The 14,608-nt window shown below is 40.1% G+C and overlaps 1 long non-coding RNA gene across 3 annotated transcripts; it reads left to right on the top strand.

Annotated features, from left to right (window-relative positions):
- Window positions 1-4,683: 4,683 nt before the first annotated feature.
- On the top strand, window positions 4,684-7,182 carry LOC125513385 (uncharacterized). Of its 3 annotated transcripts, none has more exons than XR_007285888.2 (4): window positions 4,684-4,977; window positions 5,050-5,705; window positions 6,573-6,776; window positions 6,958-7,182. It is a non-coding gene; the product is annotated as an uncharacterized LOC125513385 (long non-coding RNA). The 3 variants fall into 3 exon arrangements; XR_007285887.2 differs by having other exon boundaries at window positions 4,687-4,977; window positions 5,050-5,102; window positions 5,443-5,705; window positions 6,573-7,182; XR_007285886.2 differs by having other exon boundaries at window positions 6,573-7,182.
- Window positions 7,183-14,608: the final 7,426 nt, after the last annotated feature.

Below are 14,608 nucleotides of genomic sequence, written 5' to 3'. Positions count from 1 at the left end.
TGCATATCTCAAGCTTCATTTAAATGCCATCACACGGTCATTATAAAGATATATTATATCTCTATAGTGACCTATCATGCCAATTATATAAACCTTGGGATCCTTGTTTTCCTAATTTGTAGACTATGTTTTTATGGGTTATTTTTTGCTCTAAAAAAATTAAAGAATGATTGACTGGATCTGTCATGGCGATAATATAAACCTACTATGTTTTTATCAGTTATTTTTTCCTCTAAAAATTAAAGAATGATTGACTTGACCTGTCATGGCGATTATATAAACCTTTTTCAGGTTGCATGCAGGGTATAGGGAGCAGGGTGTTGTTCTCGAGCAAGTATCCCTTGTGCGGCTTATAGATGCGGCACATATATATGTGCGCTCCCCGAGGTATATATACTATCCTTTACCGACAATTAGGGGGCCCCACACAATCTATCCCTTTGACCCAACAACGAGAAGGGTTTAACCATGATGGTTTCCTATTGATACTAGTAAGGTACACGTGCATTGCACGCATGAGATTTGGTGACCAAATTATGAATAAATACCACACTATAGCATGTAAGCTTTGAGTCATATATGCATGATGTAGATGTTTGTTTAATTCTTATAGTTTATCTCATCCAAAATCAATTAGTTTTATATAAAAAAATCTATTTTAAGATTCATGGAATTGTGCATTGTAAAGGTAAAAAAAGTGACAATTCATTTAGAAAAAAATGTTTGGGCAATTAAGATATGGAAGATTCTAGAAAACAAAGGAGAAGTGCTTGTGTTTTGAGGTTTGTGCACTATGCTTAAGTTCAACTATGGAGTGTTATAGATTGTATATGTGGCAGAATCTAGCGGAATGTAGATGATATGCAACTGCCAGTAGTGCTCGGATTTGCCATCTCTGTACCATCGGCTTGGCTCATCCAACGACCAACTTTCAAATTTATTCGCACACTATATGTGTGTGTGTGTCGCATGATAGACAAAATAAAGTTTGAGCGCATGCGTGGGACGACCCCCCCCCCCCTCGAAGTTGGGAAACAGACATCGTACGTATTGAACTAGGCTTGGAGTTGGGTACGGTGTTCGGTTTGTATTGTAGTTGGTGGCTCATCGAAGTTGTGCATTCGGGATTTAAACACATCATACACCATCATACCCATACATATTTTCGGGCCGCATGCAGTGTATACGGGGTCTTTTGATCGACCACGTCTCCCTTGTGCAGTTTTTTGTGACGACACGCATATCTGTTGGCTCCCCAAGTGTATATATATCATCCCTTTGACCGATAATGAGGGGTGTGTGTTGGCCATGAATGGATTCCTCCTAGTTCGTGTTAGGGCCGGTCACCGTCACATGTCAATCAACCAAAGCTCGAGCTCATGCGTTGTCAGGATTCCCTCTCACATGCTCGGATTGCTGGGTTCGACCTACATCAAACCCTGCGTATCTCCCCCTTAACTACCTTGCCTTCATGGTTGTTGTCTGTATCGAGAGGTAGGCACCACATCTAAATTGTACATTATTCTATATTGATAACACACATGACCCCATCCCAACGTACATCATTTTGGGCCGCATGTAAGAGGTGCTGGTTTTGTGGTCCCTCTCGTGTGATTTTTATGATGGTTCAATCTATTGGTCCAAGCGATTTATCGACAACAACAACAGTTTTTTGACCAAATGATAGATTCATTCGTTCGTCTTATGGTAGGTCATGGCGACATGCATATATGACCAAAGTATCGATCATTACATGCATCCGCCCTGCTAACACGAAGTGGGAGTTGCTGGTCCAAGCATCCTAGCTAGGTTTGACATTATGTCATTATATATATATATATATCCCTAATCTATCCCTAATAATAAAGCACGGATTGACTCCGTGGGTTCACTGTCACAATACGCTTTCTTTTCATGAATTTACGCTTTCAGTTTTTTTTCTGTAACACATCTATATTTATTTACCATATCCAAAGTGGAACTAATCTATCTGTATATATCCCGGCTGCGTTGTTGTTTTCCCCCGCCGATCCGGGAGCCCCTTGCCGCCCCGTCGCCTTCGCGCTCGGCCTCGCCACCGGCTGCCGCGCCGCCGGACCTCCACGCCTCGCAACCCTCTCCCTGCTCTCCCTCTTCTCCGTTTCCTTCCCCTCTGTTTCTCTCTCTCACACAAGGACTGCCTCTCACTTCTTCTACAGGAGCAACCATGGCCAACGACTAACGCCGCCTCGCCCGGATCAGGCCGGAATCGACCTCCTGCAGCTGGATCCGCGCCATCCCGACCTCGCCGGCCTTCCTCCCCGTCTTCATCGCGATCCATCACCGGGCTCGAAGACAATCCCATTATGTAGCAGCAACCGCCGCCGCCGCCAGCAGCAGCAGCAGTAACAGGCACGGCCGAGATCGACGGAGACGGGGGAGCATGCACGCGCTCCCCGACTCACCCCATCTGCGCGCACGTTCGCCATCGCAGGCGCCGGCGGCTACCGCGCCCCGGAGGTGCTGGACACATGGCAGCCCACGCTGAAGGCGGACGTCTACTCCCTGGGAGTGCTCCTACTGGAGCTCCTTACCTGCAAGTCCCCGACACACGCATCCATGCAGGACAATGTCAGCGGCGCGCTCGACCTGCCGTACGTCGTTGGTATAGTCGGTGGTGCGCGAGGAGTGGATGGCTGAGGTGTTTGACGTGGAGCTCGTGCGGCTGGGCGCCATCACCGATGAGGAGATGGTTGCGCTGGTGCAGGCACCCGTAGAGCTATGAGCATAGAGGCAGCAACTCGAAACTCCATGTTTTGCACACAGTAGCACAACGCCACGGTCTGCATGCGGCATGACCAACTCCACTCAGATTAAAATTATGTAGCTGTATACGATCCTCCCTTTTGTTCAGGTTTCCATGATTTTTTCAGTTGAATTCAGTTGCAGATTCATTCAACTCATCTCCATTGCCACACACAGAAAGGCTCTGATTTTTAGTTTTCTCTGCAAATTGTAACCATTTTTCATATCACACTAAGCAGGCACCACTTGTCAATTTTAGTAGAGTCTGTACATTGGGTCGTTGAGTATGACAGCTGAGCGGCCTCTGCTGATATGAAAATTCTTCCAGAATCTGGTAAGAAATTTTCATAGGACATATATTCAGCTCCTGAGAAGTACTTAAACATCAAAGGATTGCATACTTTATATGTAAATATCTTACTCAGAAAAGTAGATCATGGAAGAGTCATCTGTACAGTCATTTTGAAGATTATGTTACCCAAATTACAACTCACATTAGAAAAAAAACTGAACATCTGCAGCTTTCTTCCTGAGATTGCAAAAGAAAATTAAGACAACATGCATGCTGGTGTCCTGCAATTAGTAAGTCATATCTAGAAAACCCAAAGTAAAACTGATATATGTCAAATGACCCATATTTAGGGTGGTTTTACTAGAGAGAGTATCGTGTATGGTTCACACAGACTCCAGATGTGGCACCTCTTGGAAAATTCCATTGTATGAATGAGGATCCTACATTTCCTTTGATCCGAACCTTTGGTACACAATTTTAAAGGTTTCATCATAATAAAAACTGACAGTCTTTATACAGTAATCTGAACATTTTGTGGGTTGCCGGACAACTTTGTTCTCCAGTATAGGTGGCGTATGTTTGTGCAAAATGATCATGTAAGGACATCTGGTAACTTTATTCTTTTGTGAAGGTTGATTTACTTGATGGAGAAAATTTACATTTCCTCTAAACAAGTGAACATGACATGTGTGATGTTCAGAGAAAGGAGCTTTCGTGTGTTGGCTGGCATCCCTAATGAACTTTAGACATGTATCCGAGGTTTCGTTGGCTGTAAACCAGTACGGTCAACAATTTGAGTTTTAGCTTTCTACCAAAAAAATAGAACTTAACTACCGCTACCTTCAGATTTAGAATATTCCTCTGCTTTGGGACGGATGGTGGTTATTTGTAGTGATTGGGATAAACTCTGCACATCGACTACACGTGAATTTACCAATCTGATTAAATGAGTGGAGGTTCACAAAGTGCACATGTATAAACCTTTCGTCCATCACCTTAGTGACATGTAATAATTTTGTAAAGGTTACAATGATGCACCATTTAGAAATAGCAGTTATTAAACTCTCAAAGAATATGCTGCAAAGTGGAAGGCACCGATCGAATTCCTCAGGACATTCATCCCTCTCCACCCACAACGCTCTCATCGTCTGCTAAATGGACCAAAATAATGTTTGGAATTGCTTGCTGCTGCAATTGTTATTCTAGGTTGGTTTGTTTGCTGCTACTATTACTTAAGATTATTGATATTGCTAATTTTTTTGGTTCAGAAACATAAATTTACTCGGAGTAATATGGGCCCCATGTCATGAGCTCATGCGCAATTCTCAAATGATCCATCTTTTTTTCTCATGAGCGTCCATTGTCCCACGATACAGTTTCTCATGATCAATGTTTTCTCCCGTTGCAACGCACGGGCATTTGTGCTAGTAATATAATAATAATAATAAAGCACGGGTGGAGTCTCTCGGGTTCACCGTCGCGGCATTTTTATAAAAAAAAATCCCTCATAAATTACGTATTCAACCCGCAGTGCTATTTTATGTCTGTAGAGAAAACGTTTCGTGGGTGGGCCTGGGCCTTACAATGGAGAAGAAATACACACGAGCGAGCAGAATTGTAAAAGAAAAACACAGGCACACACGAGCACGAGGGCTCGCCTTCGATGCGTACGGGTACGCCGCTGCCGCCTCCGCACACGGCCTCTCCGGCCATCCGCCGCCACTGCCGCGCGCCGCCTCTCTGCCATCCGCCTATTCTCTTTCCCCTCCCCATCCGTACCAATCTTCTCCGGCGCCACCTGAAGCCTCCTCAACCTCCAATCTCATGCTGTCAAGCCCTTCCAATCTCGCCGGAACATGGACTTAACTGAAACGCCGTCCTGCTAGCCGTGCCCACTTGAGGTACATCCTTGTACAATCTGTAAAAGTTGTTTTATTCAATTTGATTTGATTCTTGACTATATCAATCTGCAGCGAGGAGAGAGTGGTGAGGCGGCTTAGGTGAGGCTCGGGACGGCATCTCGCATGTAACTACGCCACCCCTGCATCTCTATGCTAATCTGAGTGCAGTACTCTGCCTAATGCTCTACTTCTCCTCGAAAATATCTCTTGAATGCCCCATGTTTGGTTTGCACTTATGATGTCCGACAATATGCCTAAGCAGTGACCGCATCAATGCTGATATACAGTTCTTTATCTCGTGTATGATTATTATGATGTATGAGAGGCTTGAGTGAAGGGATCCTTAATTAATTTGTCCACATGTAGCCCAAGGATTTGGGAGTTTAGGGTTTGTTATGAGTAGTTAGCTGCCTATGATGTGTGCCCAAACAAATTGTCATGTTTGTGGTAAATCATTATGAACAGTTGTTTTTCCTGTGGCGCCGTCCAAGTGGGCCGAGGCCAGCGGCTACCACCATGGTGTCGTCCTTCTTCTAGACGTTCATCGCGGGTCCAGATTCATGATGACGGCACCGCATCTAGCGATGACGCGAGCTCATGTGGGCGCTGCAACTTCCGAGAACACGGGAGTCTCCATGGCCAGCGAGTACGTGAGCACACTCACACACCACAACTCTCAAGGATGCGGGAGCCGCCTCGGCCGGCGAGGACTCCTGAACCATGCTCAGGTATAACATGTGTTCTTTATGTAGCCTTCTCACCCAGCCATGAAATTCCAGTCTGATCTATAGCATTCTTTTGCTCTCCTATTTTGAGGTTGGATTGTGTGCAATAACAGTTTGTTTAAATCTCTGAGGGTAAAGACAGCTCATGGAGATGCCTCTGTGACCAGACCTCTCTATATATCCTTTTCTATACACTAATAGATGTCATTGCCATACAAATTCTGCACTTTTCTATTAGAAAAGCATGAGAGATTTGCTTTTGTACTCCTAATTAATCTGGATTAGTTTCAACATAATTGTTCTCAGTCATTATCCTCAAATGCAAGACATAGATGTGCACTTGAAAAAATAGGGAAATTTTTGCATCAAAGCTAAGTAATTTGCAGTAGTTTCCTGCAGGTACATTTTCTTTTGGTTTAGCTGATAGTGTGCTTTGGTATTGGTCTAATATCTCGTTCCTGGAGTAGTCCTTTTCTTTAACCATAATACCATCATTTGATATGTTTCTGTTCTTATTAAAAAAATATAGATCACTTGCATAGTTACATTGTTTCTGACTCACACAAGCTAGCTGCATAGTAGAAGTTCAGCAAGCACAAAGCACTTAATTCACAGTCCGCAAAGCTCCTAGACTGGGAGTTGTATGCATCATCCATCTGCGCAGGTCCAGCCAAAGCACTTAATTCACAGTCCACGAAATAGGCAATCTATGTAACGCAAGGCAAATCTAGCTTAGAAATCTACACGGAACCTGCACTGCGCTCGGCTAAATCAACTTACCTGTCCATGGGGTCTTTACATAATCTGATATAATTGTTAATTATCTCTCTTCCATGACAAAATCCAACTTACTATATTTTTTTCTCACAGAACGACTGTGTTCAGCAACTGTCAGACTTTGGTGGTGTACCCCGGCTGCCAAACCATGCTTTGCCAACCTACTAGAGAAAAGGCGAGGCTCACCAAGGGATGATCCTTCCATTGGAAGGGAAATTAATTTGCATGCCTGATTATGGAAAAAAGAAGCCCTTCTGAACATTACTTATCCTCGATGAGGGGGACCAACCAAAAGAGGTAGTCCGTGCTGAACTTGGAATGGGATAATGGAAAACTATTTGTTGTTACATTCTAATTTCAGTTGCTTTTGAGTTTTAGTATTTTTTCCTTTTAGCATGGTAATTTGCTGGGACCTAGGAGTCTTGATTTTAATTATTGCAGGATGATAATCAGTTTTATGTCGGTTTTATCTTCTCAGGAGCAAGCAAATTATAGGTTCGTAGCAAACCTTTCAGCTGCTGCTGTGGTCCTCTTATTATTGTTATAAAGTTCAAAAACCATCAATCTCAGGAATGTTGTGACCATGTATTCGATTCTATTGAAGACCCAATATATGATAAGGTGCTATTTTCATTTGCTATGCTGAGCAACCATGAAAAACTCTGTCCAATTCATAATTTGAATTACTCATGTGTGTTCTTTATGGATCTACTCCCTTTTATTGGAGAGGGGTTTTTTGTCATGTTTCTAATGCACAATTTAAAGTCAAGCTCGCACATTTCACCATATTGTTTTTCTTAATTTTAGAATGTAGTGATAATTAGCTAAACTGGAGCAGTCTTAATCTATTCCTGTTTAGCGTATCCTAACATTCGAAACATTGCCTTTTGAGCTTGTTGATGTGAAATTTTGCTGGCTGTCATATTATTACTTGAAAAAGTTCATATAGCTAATCTGGCCTTACATCATACACGAGAAGTCCATGGTTGAGTACAAGCGCTATATATTTGGAGAGATAATGCACCACTCAAACGGTGCTCTTTGCCCATATTTATTACAAGCAACAACAGAGTTGACACCTCAGGTCTGAGTTATGCTGAACTTTTTGATCTTTTTATTAACCACATCAGTGGCTAAAAGAATTCATGAGTAGTAACACAGACTAAGAAATTGATATATATCTTATCTATGCTAAGAAATTGGAGAATGAATTTTCTGACACGGAAGGATTCCTTGAGAGCACGTCAGCACTTGACGCTGCTGCTCCCGCAGCTCTAATAATTTTTCTTCTTTCCGGACACCTGATAGCCTGAGCATGCAAGAGCAGCAGCACAAGCAGGCTGCACTGCACAACATTAGCAGAGCGCTCTCACTACAGCGGAACTACTCGGGCGTCTCTGATGATAGCATGCTTGATATTGAAGTTGAAGATTGTAGCACGGTTGATGGGCTGAAGGGGCATGAAAACATTAACTTTTATTAAAAATAAGGGTATTTCCATGTTTAACCTTATTATCAACGTTTATTAGAACTGGATATAAAAAAAGCACACAACATGAAGCAGGTTGTGCCCCTTTTTACCGCCTGGTGCAACGCACGGGCATTTTTACTAGTATTGTTCATAGATAAACTTGATCAGAAAACCATAATTCATCGGATCTCGACAAACACACCGTAAAAAGAGTTACATCAAATAGATCTCCAAGAAGATCGAGGAGAACGTTGTATTGAGATCCAAAGAGAGAGAAGAAGCCATCTAGCTAATAACTATGGACCCGAAGGTCTGAGGTAAACTACTTGCACATCATCGGAGGAGCCATGGAGTTGATGTAAAGGCCCTTCGTGATTGATTCCCCCTCTGGCGGAGCTCCGGAAAAGGCCCCAAGATGGGATCTCTAGGGTATAGAAGGTTGCGGCGGTGGAAATAGGGTTTCCTGGTGCTCCTGAATGTTTTCGGGGTGTATATATATATATATATAGAGGAGGAAGAAGTAGGTCGGTGGAGCCACGAGGGGCCCACGAGGGGGGAGGGCGCGCCCAGGGGGTGGGCGCGCCCCCCTGCCCCGTGGACTCCTTATTGGTTGCTTGACATCCACTACAAGTCCCCTGGATCACATTTGTTCCAAAAATAACTCCCCTTAAGGTTTTATTCCGTTAGGATTCCGTTTGATATTCCTTTTGTGCGAAACACTGAAATAGGCAAAAAAATAGCAATTTGCACTGGGCCTTGGGTTAGTAGGTTAGTCCCAAAAATAATACAGAAGTGTATATATAATCCATTAAAATCCAAAACAGATAATATAATAGCATGGAAGAAAAAAAAATTATAGATACGTTGGAGACGCATCAAGCATCCCAAAGCTTAATTCCTGCTCGTCCTGGAATAGGTAAATGGTAAAAAAACAGAATTTTTGATGTGGAATGCTACCTAGCATAATTTTCAATGTAATTTTCTTTATTGTGGCATGAATATTCAGATCCGAAAGATTCAAGACAAAAGTTTAATATTGACATAAAAACAATAATACTTCAAGCATACTAACAAAGCAATTATGTCTTCTCAAAATAACATGGCCAAAGAAATTTATCCCTACAAAATCATGTAGTCTGGTTATGCTCTATCTTCACCACACAAAGTATTTAAATCATGCACAACCACGATGACAAGCCAAGCAATTGTTTCATACTTTTGATGTTCTCAAACTTTTCAATCTTCACGCAATACATGAGCATGAGCCATGGACATAGCACTATATGTGGAATAGAATGGTGGTTGTGGAGAAGACATTAAGGAGAAGATAGTCTCACATCAACTAGGCGTATCAATGGGCTATGGAGATGCCCATCAATAGATATCAATCTGAGTGAGTAGGGATTGCCATGCAATGAATGCACTAGAGCTATAAGTGTATGAAAGCTCAAAAAGAAACTAAGTGGGTGTGCATCCAACTCGCATGCTCACGAAGACCTAGGGCATTTTGAGGAAGCCCATCATTAGAATATGCAAGCCAAGTTCTATAATGTAAAATTAAGGTACACGTGCATTGCACGCATGAGATTTGGTAACCAAATTATGAATAAATACCACACTATAGTATGCAAACTTTGAGTCATATATGCATGATGTAGATGTTCTTTTAATTCTTATAGTTCATCTCATCCAAAATCAATTAGTTTTATATAAAAAATCTAATTTAAGATTCATGGAATTGTGCATTTTCAAGGTAAAAAAGTGACAATTCATTTAGAAAAAAAATGTTTGGGCAATTAAGATATGGAAGATTCCAAAGAACAAAGGAGAAGTGCTTGTGTTTTGAGGTTTGTGCACTATGCTTACGTTCAACCATGGAGTGTTCTAGATTGTACATGTGGCAGAATCTAGCGGAATGTAGATGATATCCAACTGCCAGTAGTGCTCAGATTTGCCATCTCTGTACTGTTGGCTTGGCTTCATCCAATGACCAACTTTCAAAGTTATTCGCACACTATATATGTTCCCATGCTAGACAAAATAAAGTTTGAGAACATGCGTGGGACAACCCCCCCTCGAAGTTGGGAAACTGACATCGTACATATTGAACTAGGCTTGGTGTTGGGTACGGTGTTCGGTTTGTAATGTAGTTGGTGGCTCATCGAAGTTGTGTGTTTGGGACATAGCACTATAGGTGGAATAGAATGGTGGTTGTGGAGAAGACAAAAAGGGGAAGATAGTCTCACATCAACTAGGCGTATCAATGGGCTATGGAGATGCCCATTAATAGATATCAATGTGAGTGAGAAGGGATTGCCATGCAACGGATGCACTAGAGCTATAAGTATATGAAAGCTCAACAAAAAGAACTAAGTGGGTGCGCATCCAACTCGCTTGCTCACGAAGACCTAGGGCATTTTAAGGAAGCCCATCATTGGAATATACAAGCCAAGTTCTATAATGAGAAATTCCCACTTAGTATATGAAAGTGATAACATAGGAGACTCTCTATGACGATCTTGGTGCTACTTTGAAGAACAAGTGTGGTAAAAGGATAGTAGCATTGTCCCTTCTCTCCTTTTCTCTCATTTTTTTATTTGGGCCTTCTCTCTCTCTTTTTTATGGCCTCTTTTTTTTTAGTTCAGAGTCTCATCCCGACTTGTGGGGGAATCATAGTATCCATCATCCTTTCCTCACTTGGGACAATGCTCTAAAAATGATGATCATCACACTTTTTTATTTACTTACAACTCAACAATTACAACTCAATACTTAGAACAAAATATGACTCTATGTGAATGCCTCCGGCGGTGTACTAGGATATGCAATGAATCAAGAGTGACATGTATGAAAGAATTATGAACAGCGGCTTTGTCACGAATACAATGTCAACTGCATGATCACGCAAAGCAATATGACAATGATGGAGCGTGTCATAGTAAACGGAACGGTGGTAAGTTGCATGGCAATATATCTTGGAATGGCTATGGAAATGCCATGGTAGGTAGGTATGGTGGCTGTTTTGAGGAAGGTAAATGGTGGGTGTATGATACCGGCGAAAGGTGCGCGATATTAGAGAGGCTAGCAATGGTGGAAGGGTGAGAGTGCGTATGATCCGTGGACTCAACATTAGTCATAAAGAACTCATATACTTATTGTAAAAATCTACAAGTTATCAAAGCAAAGTATTACGCGCATGCTCCTAGGGGGATAGATTGGTAGGAAAAGACCATCGCTCGTCCCCGACCGCCACTCATAAGGAAGACAATCAATAAATAAATCATGCTCTGACTTCATCACATAACGGTTCACCATACGTGCATGCTACGGGAATGACAAACTTTAACACAAGTATTTCTAAAATTCACAACTACTCAACTAACATGACTCTAATATCACCATCTCCATATCTCAAAACAATTATCAAGTATCAAACTTCTCATAGTATTCGACACACTCATAAGAAAATTTTATTATTAATCTTGAATGCCTAACATAATTAAAGCAATTTACCATGCTGTTTTGTAGGACTCTCAAAATAATCTAAATGAAGCATGAGAGAAAAATGGTTCCTATAAAACAAATCTACCAACGTGCTCTAAAAGATATAAATGAAGCACTTAGAGCAAAAACTATATAACTCAAAAGATATAAGTGAAGCACATAGAGTATTCTAACAATTTATGAATCATGTGTGTCTCTCTCAAAAAGGTGTGCGCAGCAATGATGATTGTGGAAAAATAACAAATAAAGACTCAAATAATACAAGATGCTCCAAGCAAAACACATATCATGTGGTAAATAAAAATATAGCTCCAAGTAAAGTTACCGATAGAAGTAGACGAAAGAGGGGATGCCTTCCGGGGCATCCCCGAGCTTTGGCTTTTAGGTGTCCTTAGATTATCTTGGGGGTTCCATGTGCATACCCAAGCTTAGGATCTTGCCACTCCTTGTTTCATAATCCATTAAATCTTTACCCAAAACTTGAAAACTTCACAACATAAAACTTAAAGTAGAAAATCTCATGAGCTCCGTTAGCGAAAGAAAACAAAACACCACTTCAAGATACCGTAATGAACTCATTCTTTATTTGTATTGGTGTTAAACCTACTGTATTCCAACTTCTCTATGGTTTATAAACTATTTTACTAGCCATTGATTCATCAAAATAAGAAAACAACACACGAAAAACAGAATCTGTCAAAAACAGAACAAACTGTAGTAATCTGTAGCTAACGCAAGAGCTGTAACCCCAAAAATTCTAAAATAAATTACTGGACGTGAGAAATTTATCTATTAATCATCTGCAAAAATAATTAACTAAATATCACTTTCCAAATAAAAATGGCAGTAGTTCTCGTGAGCGCTAAAGTTTCTGTTTTTTACAACAAGATTAAAAAGACTTTCCCCAAGTCTTCCCAATGGTTCTACTTGGCACAAACACTAATTAAACACAAAAAACACAACCAAAACAGAGGATAGATAAATTATTTATTACTAAACAGGAGCAAAAAGCAATGAATAAAAATAAAATTGGATTGCCTCCCGCAAGCGCTATCGTTTAACGCCCTTAGCTAGGCATAAAAGCGAAGATAGATCTAGGTATTGCCATCTTTGGTAGGCAATCCATAAGTGGCTCTCATAATAGATTCATATGGTAATTTAATTTTATTTCTAAGGAAGTGTTCCATGCCTTTCCTTAATGGAAATTGGAATCTAATATTCCCTTCCTTCATATCAATAATTGCACCAATCGTTCTAAGGAAAGGTCTACCAACAATAATAGGACATGAAGGATTGCAATCTATGTCAAGAACAATAAAATCCATGGGCACATAATTCCTATTTGCAAAAATAAGAACATCATTAATTCTTCCCATAGATTTCTTAATAGTGGAATCCGCAAGGTGCAAGTTTAAGGAGCAATCATCAAAATCACACAAAGTCTTTGGAATCGTGGAAACACTAGCACCCAAATCACACAAAGCATAGCAATCATGATCTTTAATATTAATTTTAATAGTAGGTTCCCACTCATCATAAAGTTTTCTAGGGATAGAAACTTCCAACTCAAGTTTTTCTTCATAAGATTGCATCAAGGCATCAACGATATGTTTAGTAAACGCTTTATTTTGACTATAAGCATGAGGAGAATTTAGCATGGATTGCAACAAGGAGATACAATCAATCAAAGAGCAATTTTAATAATTAAATTCCTTGAAATCCAAAATAGTAGGTTCATTAACATCTAGAGTTTTGATCTCTTCAATCCCACTTTTTTCAAATTTAGCATCAAGATCTAAAGACTCTGAATTTTTGGAACGCCTTCTAGGTAAAGGTGGATCATATTTAGTCCCATCATTATCAAGATTCATATTGCAAAACAAAGATTTAATAGGGGACACATCAATAACATTTAGATCTTCATCTTTATTATCATGGAAACTATAAGAACACACTTTTATAAAGCAATCTTTCTTAGCATGCATCCTAGCGGTTCTTTCTTTGCACTCATTAATGGAAATTCTCATGGCTTTGAGAGACTCATTGATATCATGCTTAGGAGGAATAGATCTAAGCTTCAAAGAATCAACATCAAGAGAAATTCTATCAACGTTCCTAGCCAACCCATCAATCTTAAGCAATTTTTCTTCAATCAAAGCATTTAAATTCTTTTGCGAGGTAATAAATTCTTTAATATTAGATTAAAAATCAGAGGGTATCTTATAAAAATTTCCATAAGAATTGTTGTAGGAATTACCATAATTATTAAAGGAATTACTAGGATACGGCCTAGGATTAAAGTATCCTCTATACGCGTTGTTACCAAAATTATTCCTACCAACAAAATTCACATCCAAAGATTCATTATTATTCTCAATCAAAGTAGACAAAGGCATATCATTAGTATCAGAAGAAACACTTTTATTAGCAAATAATTTCATAAGTTCATCCATCTTACCACTCAAAACATTAATTTCTTCTATCGCATGCACTTTCTTATTAGTAGATCTTTCAGTGTGCCATTGAGAATAATTAATAATATTATTATCTAGGAGTTTAGTAGCTTCTCCTAAAGTGATTTCCATAAAAGTGCCTCCCGCGGCCGAATCTAAAAGATTTCTAGAAGCAAAATTCAATCCAGCATAAAAATTTTGTATAATCATCCACAAATTCAAACCATGTGTAGGGCAATTATGTATCATTAATTTCATCCTCTCCCAAGCTTGTGCAACATGTTCATGATCAAGTTGATTAAAATTCATAATATCGTTTCTAAGAGAGATGATCTTAGCGGGAGGAAAATACTTAGAGATAAAAGCATCTTTGCACTTATTCCACGAATCAATACTAGTTTTAGGCAAAGACGAAAACCAAGCTTTAGCACGATCTCTAAGCGAAAAAGGAAATAGCTTCAATTTAACAATATCATTGTCCACATATTTCTTATTTTGCATATCACACAAATCAACGAAGTTGTTTAGATGGTTAGCGGCATCTTCACTAGGAAGGCCGGAAAACGGATCTGTCATGACAAGATTCAGCAAAGCAGCATTAATTTCAAAAGATTCAGCATTAGTAAGAGGAGCAATCGGAGTGTTAATAAAATCATTGTTGTTGGTATTGGTAAAGTCACACAATTTGGTATTATCTTGAG

This window comes from Triticum urartu, chromosome 6A (genome assembly GCF_056163025.1).
Source record: "Triticum urartu cultivar PI428250 chromosome 6A, HENAU_Tu73, whole genome shotgun sequence".
In the NCBI taxonomy this organism is placed as follows: domain Eukaryota; kingdom Viridiplantae; phylum Streptophyta; class Magnoliopsida; order Poales; family Poaceae; genus Triticum; species Triticum urartu.
The sequence above is the reverse complement of the archived record's forward strand: the minus strand, read 5'-3'. Positions and strand labels throughout refer to the sequence as shown.